This window comes from Phasianus colchicus, chromosome 4, assembly GCF_987193195.1.
Source record: "Phasianus colchicus chromosome 4, bPhaCol1.hap1.1, whole genome shotgun sequence".
NCBI lineage: Eukaryota > Metazoa > Chordata > Aves > Galliformes > Phasianidae > Phasianus > Phasianus colchicus.
The window spans coordinates 53,218,312-53,235,833 of NC_143439.1; the positions used below are offsets into that span (position 1 = coordinate 53,218,312).

The 17,522-nt window shown below is 34.8% G+C and overlaps 1 protein-coding gene across 10 annotated transcripts in view; it reads right to left on the reverse strand.

Annotated features, from left to right (window-relative positions):
- PCDH7 (protocadherin 7) overlaps nucleotides 1-17,522 on the reverse strand; it is a 264,083-nt gene that overhangs the window by 242,563 nt on the left and 3,998 nt on the right. The gene's annotated exons all lie outside the window — the stretch shown is intronic.

Here is a 17,522-nt window from a genome sequence, read left to right on the forward strand (position 1 = left end):
AGGCATTATTGTGTTCCAAGAGAAAGGTTGAGTTCTTCTCTGACCTGACCATGGAAGTTTGAGCCTTCAGTTTAGCCAGCATTGTGACATAGCAGTCAGAGTTGATGGCTTGTCCAGGTTCTGTCACACAGCAAAAAAATTTAATAGAATATTGGCAGGGAGGTTGAACCTCTAGTGCCATACCACCAACATCTACCCCTGACATTGTGAGCCAATATAATAAAATAGGAGGCATTACTTCTGGAGCTGTCCTTGTAAATTGAGAATGAGCATTATTTGGATGAACGTAGACATTATTATCAACCTAAAATATTAGATAGACATTTAACTCTGACATAGAAAATGGGAGAACAATATGTATGAAACATGGTGTAAGAGATTATTCTTTTACATCATTGTCTCAAAGCTTGATGGGGACACAAATGAACAAGTCCTGGGCAAGGGTTGAGAAATCCTTTGTCTGAGGGACACAGATGGACAAGGCCAGGGGCAACGAGAGAGAGATAAGCCACAGATTAATGGCCAGGAAGCAGTCTTTTGTGTGGGTTTATTTTGAGGAAGATGGCCACCTCAGGAGGTGCTGCACATGACTCTTACCCAAGTGCCCAGGAATGCTATGCTGGCAGAAGAAGGATAAAAAGGGGACCTATAACCATGACGTTAGGTTTTCTGGCAACAGATTCCTCATGAAGAAGAAGAGGTTTCTGACATGAGAAGCCTCACAACCTGCTTCTCTCCCTCCTGGACTTGCTCTGTGCTCTACCATGATGCTGAAGAAGAACAAAGGTGTCTGCCATCAGATTCCTCACTACGGAATTCCTGCATGTTGACGAACTCTCCTGGGCCTGCTACCTGAGTCCTGCTGCTTCCTCCCGGACTGGCTCTGCGACTTCTTCCTGCTACCTGCTTGCTGCCCAAGGCCGGCCACACTGCTGCTGCTCTCCACCTGCTGCTTTTGCCTTGGACCTTCAAAACATGCAACGGGACCGCTGCTGGATCCTGGTGGTGACTATCTCTGCTTCACACAATTCTTGCTTCTTTCCTATTTTTCCTGTTGACCTCCTTCCCTTTCCTGTCACCCTAATTCATAATAGTTGCCATCCTTCCCTTCCCCATCTCCCTGATTAGGATTTATAATAAACTGGTTGGACCAACATTTGAACCGTTGTTTCTTAATCTCACACCAGGTATACAGATATTAAAAAGAACCACCTCTCCCTCCTATAAATTGGAACGAGACACATGGTAGCGCACTAATACAATGTTTGCCAGAAAACCAAATTTAAATCTCTCTTAAAATGCTAAAAACTATAGCATGTCATGAAACATCGTAATGTAAGCTTCTTACATTGCATGATATCAGCATCTTATCGGTGTTATTTCAAAGTATTCTACAAAAGCTACCCTAACACTTCTAAATGCTGAATATAGCAACCTTGTTTGCTTGCACTTTTCAGGATTTATGGCAGCACAACCAAATGATGGAATCTGATACTCATGGCACTGGGACTCTGATTACTCATCTAAAGCCCAGAGTTTGTACAAAATTCTGCACAGTTCCCATCATTGAATTCTGTTTGAACTCATAATATCAAATGCCCATTAAAAAGATCCTGCACTCACATAGATTTTCTCCTTCCCTCTCCACTGAACATAAAGAAGAATATTTTATTATTATTTTTTAAAAAGACCAACTTCGTAAAATAATGAAATCACATCAATTATATGAATGGATTCATTTACAGGCCATCTTGGAGCCTCTATTGATAATTAGTAGTCCAAGAATTTGTACTTGTATAAGTCCTCAACTCAGAGTGAGACTATAATAATATTGCATCCTAAAGTAATGTAATGAACTGTATTACTGGATGCTATGCACTATAGATAGTAGCTTGCAATGATTTTATTACCTCTGCTCCGCAGTTTAGATGCTAATCATTTATTTTGCTTAAACTCTAACAATAGGTCATCAGTTTTTCTTTGTCTGCACCTTTCTTTTCTTTCTATGCCTGCAAAATGTCAACTGATAATTTAGTAATGAACTGCCAAGAAGATAGGTAAATGTTTACCCAGAATTTTCCAGTCTGAACATCTCTTTCTTTAAAATTCTCTTTAAGTTTTGCATGATAAAACCTTAAATTCTCTTAGTCCCCTCCAACTCTGTGCAAGAAACCATAAATCTATTCATAGCTTGGGTCATTAATGAGTAAATATATTCCTTCCTTTACAAAGAGCTAGCAAAAGCGTAACACTGCCTCATTTTCCCCCTTCACTGTCAATTATACACAGTCACAGAATAAGCTTCTCAAAAATCGAGCTTTCTAGCTCTTGAATTTTGCTAAAGTAGAAAGGATGGGCACTAATTCATTTGTGCTTTTTTGGAAAGAAAGACAGAGGAAACTAACATTCCCTCTGTTTATAGTTTAGATCAGAGGTGTTTGCCAGAATGCTTCTCAGTTTATCTTGATTTTGATTCATGACCACAGAAATCAGACTGATTTGGAAATGTTGCATTTTTTGGTCACTATTTTAACAAATAAAAGATCTTTCTTTAGGAATAGAAATCCAAAATGGCATATGGACATGTACAGCCATTCTAAGTCACAAAGAAACTCTGTAAATGAAGATCTTTCCCATTTTCACTGTCTTACCTGTCACCCTATGTGCACAGACATTCAAATACTTAGAATTTTACAAAAGAAATTTAAAAAAAAAATAAACTAAAAGTAACATATGTCTAAAACTACAACAGTTTCCACAATCCAGCAGAAATACTAAAATTTAAAGAATGCTTAGACTTCACATATTGCTAACATTTGACCCCTAGCACTCAGCAGTTTGTGACTTCTTCATGAGAAAACTAAACTGGTTTGATAAAAATAAGGGGAACTGAAGTTAAAACCCAGAATTCTTTACACTGTCACATGAAAGGTAAGGCTAAAAATTCAGGGCATGATAATTAAAATTACAATATTACAGAAGAGGGGAAGGGGAGAGGGAGATGCCAGTCTCTTCTTCCTGGAAACCCATTACAAGATGCAGAGGAACAGCATGACGTTGTGCCAGGAGAGGTCCAGATTTGACATTATGAGAAATTTCTTTACTATGAGGGTGGTAAACCACTGGAACAGGCTTCCTAAAGAGGTGTTTGACGTTCCATGTCTGTTAGCATTCAAAAGGCAGATAATAATGCCCTCAAACGCTTTAACTTTTGGTTAGCTTTAACAGTTAGTTAGATGAACTTTGAAGGCCCCTTTCAAGTGATCTATTCTATTCTATATAAGAATAAAATGCTCATGTGTGTTGGTACTGTCCTTTTGATCTCTGTTCTACTTCCTATTCCAGACAGTATCACCCCTCCTAAAACAGTATAGCAGATTCACGTTACTTGGCTCTCAGAATAGCTCTTAATGAAGCCAGTAAGCAAGTGACTTTTTTTTTTTACAGCTCACCAGATGAATTTTATTCATCAGAATCTTTCTGTTTAAATTAAAAAAAAAAAAAAAAAAAAAGTTTTCATCTCAAGTTTTCTTTTTTTCAGTCTCTTATTTTTCAATATCAGCTAGCTAACCCATGACTCATGTAACAGTCCCTACAAAATCAATCCAAATATAAAACTAGGAAAAAAAAGTAGACAATCAAAAAAGCATAGAAAGATGGAGCTTTTCTATCCATATCCCCCAGTGTTTTAAACGTGCATTGCTTTTGATGAAGAGGAAAGCGGAGGTAGAAAGCAGCATTTTTACTTGACAAAGTTCTCTCAAAACATGTTTTCAATTATTTAATAAAAGACTCAGCCAGAAACTACAATACCAGCATGATTTTAAAAATAGTTCTTCTTTCTAAGTTCCAAGCAAAATTCTAGGGGGAAAAAGACAGACAGACAGAAAGAAAAAAGAACTCTAACTGCACTCATTTTCTATGAGAAAAGTCTTGCTTAAATGGTTGATCTTTCCACCGGGAGACAAAATAAATATCTGGTTTTTCACTACAGAAATAGGGAAGGGAAAAAAAAAAAAAAAAAAAAAGTGCTAGGCATAAAAATGTCCTTATTATAGCCTGAATTTCCGTTTCTCAAGATATAGTCCTTCTTCATCCTCCAAATTACATGCTTGCACCTTCTACAAGGTATATATCTTAAAACTAAAAAGAAATGCACTGCAGTCAATAGTCAAATTGCCTACTTATTGAACTAGACATCACACTGGCAGCACATGCCCCTTGGATCTGCAATTATTTCTTATTAATACTGCAATGAACTAGAAGATGTTGATTGCAAACTTTAAAACCTCTGCTGCATAAATAAACAAAACTGTTATTTCTACAAGAAAACTGAACATTAATCTCTATGATTATGTCAAAAATAAGAAAGACAGCAAAATGTTTTCTTCAGAGATTGCAAGACTCTGAGACACATCCTGTGTACAAATTAGAATGACTTTGATGATATTCATAAAATGTAGGGGAAAAACAAAAACAAACAAAAAAAAACTACCAGCTCAGTGAGAATTTTAGAAAAGATGGATTCTCTAGAACAATAAAGATTAAAAAAATGGTGATGCTCACATTTCTAGACATGCTTTTATTCAGTCACTACCTTTATTTGGGATATTTTTCCACTACAAAATATAGGATGTTTCTTCTGTGGTATGTCCATGAAACATGAACAGATTCAGTTCTCAGCTTCTTTGTATTTTGTTGTCTTACAACACACAGCTTCAGAATGATGCTTAATTATTAACTGAAATCCTTGTTTAAGACCACAAACTAAAAATGTGTTTGCTAATTTGAAACACTCCTACTACACTGAATACTACACTATCAAAATGGATGCTATATCTACATTTTCATTTACAAAGTGGTAGCTGGGGAGTATGCTTTTAGACAAAATCTCTAATCTAAGAGTTTAAATGCTAAGGTGACTTTAAAAGTTTTTAAATGTTCTTTGAATACTGAAGAATCCTTCCATTTTTTAATCATAAACGTGCCATAGTATCAGCTGATCTTTTTGTAAAAGACATACCTTTATATGAATACATATTTCATATATAGCAACGTTCTGCACAGATTCATAGCATCCTTCAACGTACACATTAAAGAAATCACTAATAATGATAAAAGCTGTACATTTCATAATGCACAAAAAAAAATGTTCTCAAATAAGTGTTAGTATTAAATGAGTATTAAGGATATTTGGAACTGAAAAAAATAATAGTAATAATCAGTAAAGGCAAGATGCGTTTTATGAATTTAGGGGAATTTCCTGACCATCTCTTACACTGAATTTATCAGGTTCGTTATGATAAATGGATGTTGTCATAATCTTTCATTGTCAGACTGCGCTGCTGCCCTAACAGAATCTATTCTTGTAAAGCAGAACTGAAATCAAAAAGTTCAAAATTAATAGCTGTGAAATCTCAAGCACTCGTAACCATGTGTTTTTATCACTTCCATGCTGTGCAGATTGGGTACTCTCGTTATTTATTATTTGTGACAGTGAACAATTCCCACTTGCTTTAGTGAAAAAGTGAAGAGCTGTTTGCATAACTAGCAAGGTGAAAAATAGATTTCAAACTGTTGGAATCGCTTCACACGAACAACATACACAGATCAGCAGATAGCTTACTTTCAGACCACTACAATGTGCTGACAACACGATACATTACCCTATAGCTTCCTTTTGTAAAAGCGTTTCTTACAGAATGCTCTAGATTTGTAAGGAACCTGAAATGATGGAGCCTTGATATGGTACAGGGGATCCTATCTACTTCAACAGCCAACTTCATCCTCAGACTGGAAAAATATAAATTTTTATAACGTCTTAAAACAGTAATTTGTGTGTAGTACATGGTTACTATGTAGTCTGATCCACAGGGTACTCTCTGACACGCACTACAAACAACAAACGAGCAAGCTATAGCATAGGAGAGCACAGCTCTCTCTGCAAGACGTAGGTTGTCAGACACATTTGTCTCCCCTCTGAGCCAAACAGAAGAGTATCAGATTTTACAGGTAAAGATTTAAGTATCAGCAGTACTTCAATCTCATATAGAAGTTAGTTTTTGGAGGATAAAATAAAAAAAATATATATCTATTGTATTTTCCTTAAGATATTTTATCAATTTATTTTTATAAATTAAGTGCAGAGATAGCATCCCCACACAGTATATATTTCAAATTAGAAAGAAAAGGTTAAAGATAGTAACTGCAACGGTATTACAAAATGTCTCCATCTGATTTAATATTAATGTGCAGGAAAATCTATCGTGTATCAGGACAGCAAGTAAGATTTGCCTGCAGGCAGTGCTGTTATCAGCACACAATTAGTTGCAGATTGGAGACACTAGCCTTAGATCTGTTCTCGTGCCAGTAATCTGTTTCCTAGTTGATTGAAATCCAACAGCTTTTGATGAAATGCTATTTATTTAGCTACAGACAATTTGATTAAATGTAAGGGTAATAACAACAAACCCAGTAATGCTCAACGTGACATGAAATGGTGTAGGTCATATTTTAATTGAGACATTTCAGTGAAGAATACATAATTATTAAATGAAGCAGGATATGTTACAAGAGAAGTTTTTATTGCAAAGTCATTTTTTTCGATTAAAAAAAAAAAAACATTGAGAAGGCTAAAAAGTCTTTTCTACTGTCAATTACTATAAACCCATCATGAAGTATGAACTCTTAGTTCTTAATGCTAAGTCTTTCAAATCCTTGGACTTATTTCATTTATTTTTTCTCTTTGATAACAGATGGATTTTCTTTTATCCTTCCTAATTTGCATCAATAGTAGATCATGAAGTTCTATAAATACATAAAGCTTTTTAGAAACATTTGATAGAGAGACGACTTAGCCATTGCTTTCATATGCCTATAACATTAATTCTCCAGGAAGGTTACTATACAATTTGAAGAGTTCAGTATATTATATTTAATAAAGAACTAGTAAAGAAAAAATACATAAATTTAGCTTTCAAAGTTCCTAGAAGGGTACACTAATATTCAGTATTAAAAAGACCAAAATTCAATTCATTCAGCAGTGTATGAAAGGCCAATTGAGTACAAGATCCTCCAATTGCCTTGAATTTCATAAGTGATAAAATATTTCACAATAAAATAGTTCACAGTAAAAGAGACAGCACCTTCTTAATTTACTCTGCACAGAGGATTTTCACTGCTGTTTAACTTTTCCTCTACATTAAAAAAATAAAAATAAAAAAGATCCAGAACAGTAGCGACAATTCATATATAAATATTTAAAGAACTGGTGTTGCACAAAAAAAGATAGGACAAATTATGTAAGTGTTCAGTGGTCTCTGGAGAATACGGACAGCAAAGGTTGGACAGTTCTGAAGACAGCTAACCAAGTTTCTTTCACTTCTAAATTAAACCATTTTTCTATATACATGGGGAAAAATATATATATATGCAAACAACATAGGCACTATTCTTTACAGTCAAATACAATCAAACACATAGTCCTATAGAATCTAAACAGGATGAGTTATTATACTATTTCAGCAGAGAAATGAGATTAAGGGAGCTGCTAGTGTGAAGTCTGAGACTACAGAATGAAATCCTGTATCCTGGTGAAACTACTACTGTATCTCAATGGTAGTTGTCTGTCCCTCATATGAAGTTATTAGATATTTCAGATATGATATTCTACTCTACTTTATATCTATGGAGTAATTAACTGGGTAAATTACATGACCCAAACTAATTGCTGAAATCTCCAGAAGAAATGGTCATAGTTGAAGGCCACCAGAAAAATGGTATTTCTCTATTTCATACCCATTAGCACCACTTTTACAGAAATGAAATAATATTTGCTCTAGAAACTGTTGAGCTTTATTTATATCCAGAAATTTTTCCATTAAAATACAGTGATAGTTTAAGGTGCTTGATTTGCACGACCCAGAATAAAACTGTCAATATGCAGTCAGAGAAGCCTTCTGAATGACTTCGCTAAGTATACATGACAGTTCTAATCCAAGATCTAGGCTGAGGCTGAGGGGAGAAGCATTTAGTAACCTGTATTAAATAGAGATATCAAGCTTTCAGAGCAAGTATTCCTTATGTAGAAGAATAAATACTTTTCTTTCAAATAAATCAATTACTGTACTTCTGAAAACTTGAGCTAGAACTGTGACATAATTATATGCTCACGGAAAAGAATATTTTTCTGATTCAAGAGAATGATGGATATCCACTCCTGCTATAACACAAGGCACATGTATGTCATTAAAATTGGTTCAGAACATGTGGATGGAGATAAGGAATTGGATTCCCCATTTAATTAGTCAAATTTTATGACAATGTAATTTAACTCAGAAGAAGAGTAAAACAATGGAGAATGAAACCAAATACATGTTGAAATCAGCAGAGAAAAGTGAACAAAACATGTTGCAAAATAGAGGCTTAAAGTATCATTGTGAAAATTTCAGGAGCAGGTGAAGTAACTAACACTTCAATTTGCTGTTGTTCTGCCATCTGTATTTACATTTTTGTCTTTCATCTTTAGAAAACTTGCAAACTACTAAGGTATTTGCTCCTGTTAAGTAGTGTCTAACAAATATATTAAACTGATCTGCATAAGAAAACAGATTTCATCTGAAACACAAAGTTTGCTCTATAAAGTGGGTATGAATTTTCAGGCTAAGCCTTTCTCATGTGTTGCATCCCTAGTAGGGGGTAGCACACACCTCCATGGATCAATACCATGACTAGTCAGATAACCAAAGTTATCTCACCAGATATGCTCCTATTGTACCATTAGTTAGAGCAAGATCATGTTTAATGCTAGCATTATACTTTTTGAAATTTCACTAAGGTTACAGCATTCCCATGTGAGAAAGATAATACTATACTTGGATGTAATATAACATCAAAGTATGTTGTCCACTATTTTGCCACTTTGTATACACACACTCACTATTAAGTTAAATGAATGAGATTTGTTACATAACATAAAAATTGACGTAATGGTCTTCTGTACTTTCTTTTAAAGTAAATCAGTCTCAGAATATTGTTACATATTTAGTTTGCAAAGGCTGATATTAGCTGTTTTGCTGGCTGTAGTGGGAGAGTCTTAACAACTCCTATTTTAACCCAGTGTGAGATCAACATCAGACTAAATGCTCTGAAGGTGAGTTAATTGCTAACTGCTGTCAGTTTTTGGTTTCTGTAAAAACATAAAGTTTGTGCCAATTCAAAATAATTTGTTAAACTAACAGCAGTATATGTATGAACATGTATACATGTATGCATGTTCTACTAATAGGCACATGTACAGTACACATGAAAACTTAAGTCTTTGTTGTATAAATATTTTTAGCCTTGCCCAAATGCACTGCATTCACAAGGAGACCAAATAATGCTTAAATTATTTGTTTCTTTAAATAATATTTTAAAAATAATAATAATAATAAATTGTTGATTGGCCTCAACCTGTAGCTACAGAAAGTGTCCAAGAAGGCATCTAGGCTTTGAATCATATAGCAGCTGTGCACTTGTGTGCAGTTATTCTCAAGCTTTGAAGTATCTTCAGTTACACTGAAACACGTATATTTCAATACCTGAATCACACCCAGAACACTACAAAGTCTCCATCAATTCCTAAATTTCATTTTTCAGCATAATACTGAACTCAGAAAAACATTCGTACATCAAGTTATATCTCTGTGAAAGTATTGTCCTGGTAAAGGACATTTTTCCAAAGGATAAGCCTCTGAAAATAAGCAATCCTGCTTCACATGGATTTGGTATCCAAAGGAAGTAGGGGCCACTTCTCCTATTTCACACTGCTCCAAGGCTGCACAGTCCTTAACAGCTATACATAGAGAGACAGAATAAATTATGGTGGTCCCTCCCCATTCTTTTGAGTACTACCACACAGAAAACATTTGGCACATTGCACAAAAGACACATTCCCCTAGCATCCTAACCACAACCTCAAGTCAAGAAACTACTTTTTAGATAGCTTAGAGATTTCTCCATAATTATTCCAGTAACACATGAATTTTTACCCTATCAAATAACAATTGTATTGCTACTCACAATCTCACAATCAAACCATAAAGGAATTGGATCAACTAAGATAGCAAGATAAAATTCTCTCACAATTTTTAAAGAATGGGATCAGCATTTCCGCATACTTGTTCTACAAAAGATTTTCAGCATGTCATCTAGTAGTAATCTTCTGTACTTCGCCTCATAAAAATGTGATGTTGTATTTTGAATTCTAAATCAAGTGATTTGACAAATATCATTTTTCCTAAAACTCCAGGAGTGCAACTTACAAAAATATATATCTCCTTCATTCAGTGACTATTTAGTTACTAGGCTGTATACATTTCTTAAAGCATCTAATATTCTTTGTGCCATTTGTGAGTAAATTTTAGTTTTACTTTAGTATTTAGAATACTTCAGTATTCTTTTGGGGTTATGCTGCATCACTTTATAAGCTAAGAATTCCAAAACTGCTATGTTGTGTTGCCAAAACGAGAGGACTGTTGTATAGGTATAAACAATAAATATATATATATCTCCCTTCATATACCAGTTAGTTACAAACATGATGAGAATACTGGTTTTGTTCAAACTTCTACAACTCAGAACATTTTCTCTTCAATTTTGCATGAAAAAAATAGTAAAAGTAAAGTGGATTCTCCAGGTTGTTAATATATTTTATTTATTAAACCTACTCCTATTTTGAAAACAATCAAAATTTGCTTTTAACTGTGATTTTACAGCTTGAACAAGCAAGAGACAAGTGAGCAAAGAATTCATGTGAAGCAGAGTTTACAGGACACGCACACACCACTTAGGAACTTATCCAATTGGTGCTTTAGTGTAACTTGAGATTTTGTCATCTGTTCATGACCTGCAATTTTCTCTTTATTTTCTTTAATGCCAGTGCTAAATATTTAAGCCCTCCTTTGTCATTTCTGTTACTGCAAATCACATTTTAGATGCCCCAACTAACCTTAGTTATTTAGTTTCTCCAGTATTAACACATTTTGTAATTCACAACAGCAAAGTAAGTGACCTCAGAAAGTTTCTGTTGCTCCAAGCATGTGAAAAACAGTAAGTCAGCTGTGGCATACTGAGTGCATATTCTCTTCCTTCTCCTCTGAGATTTGTTTAAACAGAAGAAAAAACTCAGATTCTACATACAACTTTCTCTCTTATTCTGTTTTATTCAGACCTTATATTTGCAAATTATTTTTACTTACATTTAACTAATCTTTAAAAATTTCAAACTGTGCAGTAGTATAAACAAGACAAAATGTGAAAGAATACAGGGTACAGGCAATTATTTGTTTTTACTATTTACTTGACAGGATAGAAAGGATAGAAAGTTAAGGCAAACTAGAACTGAATTCTGTGAGACCAACTGAAAGACAATAACTACGATTATTTTTAATAACACTATTTAAATGTTCTTCTTACAGTGCTACTGGGCTTTGCAGAAGGCACTGCTTTAAAATAATTTGAATTGCACGATCCCTGTTATCAAATACTTGTCATTAAATTGCAGAGTCAATAAAGTTGACACATACCTATCTCAATGTCAAAGTTTTCTTTTAGAACCTTGATTTAAAAAAAAAAAAAAAAAAAAAAAAAAAAGAAAGAAATGATGCAAATATATATACAAGAATAATAAGAAAAGGATTTCTTTTGATTCTGGACAGTAACTGTTGGTCTCTATTTTTTGTTGTTGTTTTAATTACTGATGAAAATAAATATATAGTTCTAAGCTAGCAAAGTCCAAAATCGGATAAAGCAAAGATAACAAATCTGCTTTTCTGGGAAAGGAAAAATACAGAAATAGCATCTCCTGAGCATACAGGATATAAACACCTAAAACTGCCATTAAAAAATGGATAGGAGTAGAAAATAAATTGCATTGAATATATTACACACAGTCTAAGACTGAAAAGAAATGAAATTATTTTGTAGCTTTAAAAATTTACAAATAATTTTTGGAAGCAGAATTGTTAAACTGACCAGAAAACCAACCTGCTAAGAACTGTACTGAATTGCTTGCATGCCTGTATCAGTATTTCAGTAGTCAAAATCAATACATCTATAGTTAAAAAAAAAAAATAAAAATCATTTGTTCTGTAAAGAACAGATGTTCTTAAGATTGTGTTTTCTGTTAAGGTAAGTAATTAAAACACTAACACTGAAATGTTCTGCAAATATTCCACAAAGACTTCCACAAAACCTCGCAGCGATTGTGAAAAATTTAGTTAATTAACTCAAAAGCATAATGCCAACTATTTTTGAAATGTGTTAATTCCCTATTATAATTTAAAGACAAAACCCATTAGGCAAGTTTTACACTTCAAAGTAGCCCAACATCTAACTACGTAAAAATTCCAAATCTTTGACAGAAATACCTTAAAGGAAAATGTGCCTGAAGCTTCAGGGCAGGTATTTTTCTGAAACACAGCTAGTTTGTCAAACCAGCAAATACCCCCAAATAATCAGAAACAAGGCAAACAGTGTACATATAAAAATAAAGATACACACGTAAACTGCTACAATACAAAGACTGACAAAGTGCAGGTCCAACCCTAGGTCCATGGGTTTAACCCACATTCATATCTGCATGTACGATGCCAGAGAACTGTGGGAGTTGATCAATCAGATTCTATCTTTTTAAAAATGTTTCTTTCTTCCCCCTGTCTATAATAGTGCAGTTCGTTACTTATTCAAAGCATGAATCCTCCTTTACACAGATCCTGTCCCTTTTGGCTCTGCACATCTCCTGGGAGTGCAGAATGATTCAGTGGTAACTTAGTCATTTGCACACTCTACAAGATTATTTTACTAAAGAGGGAAAAAAATAAAGACTGTACTTATCAGCAGAACACTTTGTGTTAAATAAAGATAATGAAAGCATCAACAATCTATCTATTTCATGTTTAATTAGCCCCTCTTTCATCATAATTTGTTACTGAAGGTCAAATGTGGATCACTTTAAAAAACTAATTGTAAAATATTTAATATAATGCAAACTGAGAATAGAAAACTGAAATACATTTCTGGCCACCTTGCTCTGAACAGTTTTAAAGTTAAATATCTTTAAAAAGCTACCAATGCAAGCGTTTATATTTAAAGAACAAGTTCTTAATTTTTTTCTGCACATTACCTAGTGTTTCTATTACACTATAGAATGTTTATTAAGGTGAAAGTTATTGAAAAACTTTACTACTGAAAGCCACTATGTGATTTTAAATGGCAGTCTTTGATCTAAGTCTACGCATGCATGTGTCTGTCTGTACATTAAAAAACATGCTTTCCTGCACTGTTAAGCAGACTGATCCCTTAATATATGAATTTTGGTTCCCATTAAGGCTCTTGCTACATATGCATGCTTATAAGGAAACTGACCAATTTATATGAATAGATACAATTCAACTGCCTAATAATCAAGTAGCCAAAACGCACCTGCAGTGCAACAGACTGGATAACATTTGGAAGATTATTAAACAGATTATTTAACTACTTTACAAAAAAAGTTCTTCAAAATTTTATTTTTATATATTTTACCTTCTTGGAAATTAAATTTTGGTGAAATGTTTGTAAATTTACCTCAAGTTCCATTTCCTTCCTAGTCATGGAACATCCCAGGTTGCTTTTGTAACATCAGGACACATATTCAGCCTTGATTAGTGTGTCAGCACACTCTGATGTCCTAAATGTTTCTCTTCACTCAATAGCACATTTCAAACGAGGAAAGACATAGAAGCAATTCATAAAGAACTGGCCAGAAAAGAATATACTCCAAGAAAAGTAATAATGCTGCTCAGAAATCCCTGTACTGGTTCTTCTAGTTGAAGATGGCGACCTGCAGCTCTTAGGTAAAAATGCATAAAGTAAAAAGCACAGTCTTTCAAGTAATCAAAAAACATTGTTTGTTGAGTGGAGCAAATAAGAGAATTTAAGAGAAAATGATGAACATAAAAAATAAATAAACATATAAACAGGCTTTAAAAGGCCTATTCTTCAAAAAGGAGTCATTAACATGCTAATCTCATAGTTACTATGAGAAATTTCAGTGAAATAAACCCACTCACCTGCTATTAGTTTGATGTCAATGAAAGCGCAGAAAACAGTATGTGCTAAAAATATATATACTTGTAACTAATTTGAGGAAATACACAATTGTTTACAACAGTAAAGTAAGATTTAGAATTGTATTTAACGATGCAATCCTCCAAATCACTAAATGATTGCTGCTATGCACTGGGATTTCTTTGCTGTCTTTGTTAGAAGTTGACAGTACCCTGGGCACTGACTGGCAGTGTTCAGCACCAGGAGGATTCAAATTTTACATCTACAATCTAGAAAAGCATTTCTTTAGATGCATCCTGATACAGCAGAATACTTCTGTACAGGTTTAACTTTGGGCAAATGATTAAGATTGACGGAATGTTAAGGGATTTAAACATTAGCTTGCCAGATGTGTAAGATCTTTACAGAATAGGGCAAAATAGCAAAGTGGAAGGCTAAAAGAAAATTTCAGAGAATAATACTATGCAGAAAAGGACAAGGGTAAAAAAAACTTGCATTTGGAAACCTTCTAGAAAACATCTAGAACATCTTCCAGAAAAGAAACAGAAGAAAGTCTATCAAATGCAAAATTTGACTTTAATCTTCATATAAAATACTTAAAGGAAGGGAGTGACAAATTGTTTTTAGCTTTCTCCCATTAAGTTCTACTATAATGCATTTTATGAAACAAGATGTATTTGGGAAAACATGTAAGATATGTAACACACTACCTTAAAAAGGAAGTGTCAAATGATAAGAATGAAAACAGCTTATATTCACTGGGGAACACCAATCAGTCACCTAAGTAGAGATTTACTTTCCTGACAGTGATACTGTGAATATGTGGAAGTATCAATTACCTGTTCTAACTACATTAATGGAAAATGAGCATTGCTCTCATCTCTAATAACTTAGAACAGATACATCCAGCAACGTCCATTTATTTATTTTAAAACTCTATACATCCTCTAAAATCTCTTTAGAACAAAGGGAACTGTCAATAATTAAATAAAGGCAATCAGAGGCATTTCACCTAATCTCCCTATCGTGGTCACATTACTATGCCATTGGCTCTATTTCATATGGACAGCTGAATCATGAAACACTCCAATATACACCACATCATACACATTTACCTGCAATTGCCTCACATCACTCTCTCAAGAACATGCCAAACAAGTATTTCACCTGGTTTGAGTGTTAAAAATGCCGGTGTGCTTTTTTTTTCTGATAAACAGATAAAATGCTCCATTATCAATGTTTGAGAAGTGAAAGATCTACAACACGTTATTAATGCAAATATCTCTTAATGTGTGCAAAAACAAGAACAAAACTACATAAACATCACTCAGTATCAAGCTGGTAAGTACTCATAAGAAACCATTAGCAGAAGTTTTATGCAGAGGTTCTCTGCTATAAATTCTTATTTGGAAACCTTCCTTAACTAAGAAGCACCCTTTGCAAGCATACAAGTACTTTCCACACTTTTAAAAATTCAAAGACAAGGCATTAGACCGTCTGCTATAAACTATTCAGGTAAACTCACTTTCACAAGCTACACATTTAGCCTAGGAAACCTCACAAACACTGGGAAATTAGCTCTGTATAAAGCGAAGTAAATAACAGAGCAACTCAGAATACATTCTTTCAGTTTGACCGCTGCAAGTGGAAGTGTAATAAAGCCATTTTCTTCTACAAAGAAGAAATACTATGTATCAAAAATATATCCTTGCGAAATGTTAAGTAAACCAAAGAGTATTTTTGTAACATAACTTCAGATAAAGTTACTAATCAAGCAAAATAGTAAGCTGCAATCCTTTACCACTGGCAAATATAACATGCAAGTCATTCTTTTACATTGAAAATAAATTACACTTCTGACAGTTCTTAATTCATGTTTAGATGAATTGCAGCAGCAAGACAGAAGTAGCATCTGATTAACATTTGTTTCACTTCTACTTCACTGGTCCAGTACTCACTAAAAAGGCACAATCTACTTTGCACTTAATAAAGTCTTACTAGATGGAAGCTCAGGAACTTTTTCAGTACTTTGTATTTTACAAAGACTGTATTTTAAAACTGAAATTATAACGTTATCTCCAGAGGTAATGAAATGTATCACCCAGAAATTACCACATCAAATGTTCTATAAAACATCTGTGTGACATACACGGAAATATTGGCAGAAAATACATCAGCCACACATTATTGTTGATCTGGAAGATGGTGTGACTTCATTTCTTTTTACAATATTATAATTTTTTTTTTTTTTTTTTTTTTTTTTTTTTTGCCCCGCGCAGAATACAAGTACTGGTTACACAGTGTAAAACTTCAATTGTAGTAGTCTAACAGACGTTTCAAAGTATAGAAAATGTCATACTGTGCCATATTTGCATGTTAATAAGGTGGAAATAAAGCATTTTTGTCAAACTAATCAGTGTGTTCCTGTTTCAGGCTTGGCTCTCTATTCACATGAATCAGCATTCATTTATCTCTAGATTCTTGTGTAACGTACGCTGGAGCTGAGAGGACGCACTTCGAATATTATCTTACACGGAAGGATGCAAAAGGAATCACCCAGCGTTAAACATCTCATTTCACAATCCTTAAAAGTATGCCCAAAAAGAAAACCATTTCTGTTCAGGCTACATATGTGTCTTATAAAATTAATAAACCTTTCATTTAGGTCTCCTTTCCCCACTATGCTAGCCCTCTACAGCTGTATAAAGCAGTTCCTGCCATTACCAGTTTTACTCTGCTGGGGCCTCACTGCACCGACCTGCATGGCACAGCCGAGATCAGAGCCGGGCACTGAGGGCGCTGCTAAAGGAAGGCTCAGTGCACTCACATTGCTCTCGGGGAAAGCAGCCGGTCTGCTAGCAGAGCCGCGCAGAAGCTGGACTGGAAAATTAGGGCCCCTCGCTTTGAGTTAATGATTTTCATGTGATGTGCATTAAGGGAAGAAAAAAACGAGGGAAGAAAAAAAGAGGAACGGAAGCATGCTAAGATCCGATTCTAAGCTCACTAACCTTTATGTGTATTCAGAGCAACTGCTGAACATCGGTAAAATCTCAGTGATGTATATCAGACCATTAATAGGCTTTCTAGATTGTGAAAGCGCCGCGATTCTAATGAACGAGCTGATAATTACAGCCATTAGCGTTTCAGCGCGGCGGTTGCACACCCACTCTCAATGACCCCCTTAAATGCGAAACTTTCAGTCCCCAGCCGGAGCTCCCCGCCTGCCTGGGGCTCAGACCCGAGTGAGACTTCTGGGCTCCGCAGGACAACCCAGGCGGTGCTTCTGCCCACCTCCCCAACAACGGGACATAACGGGCTGCGGGAGCCGACAAAAGGTCATCCCGGGCTGCGCGCAGCTCGCCGCCTGAGTTAACGGTCCGCCCCCAGCCCGGCTGCGCTGAGGGAGGGGGGCTCCGTGCCCGGCACCTCCC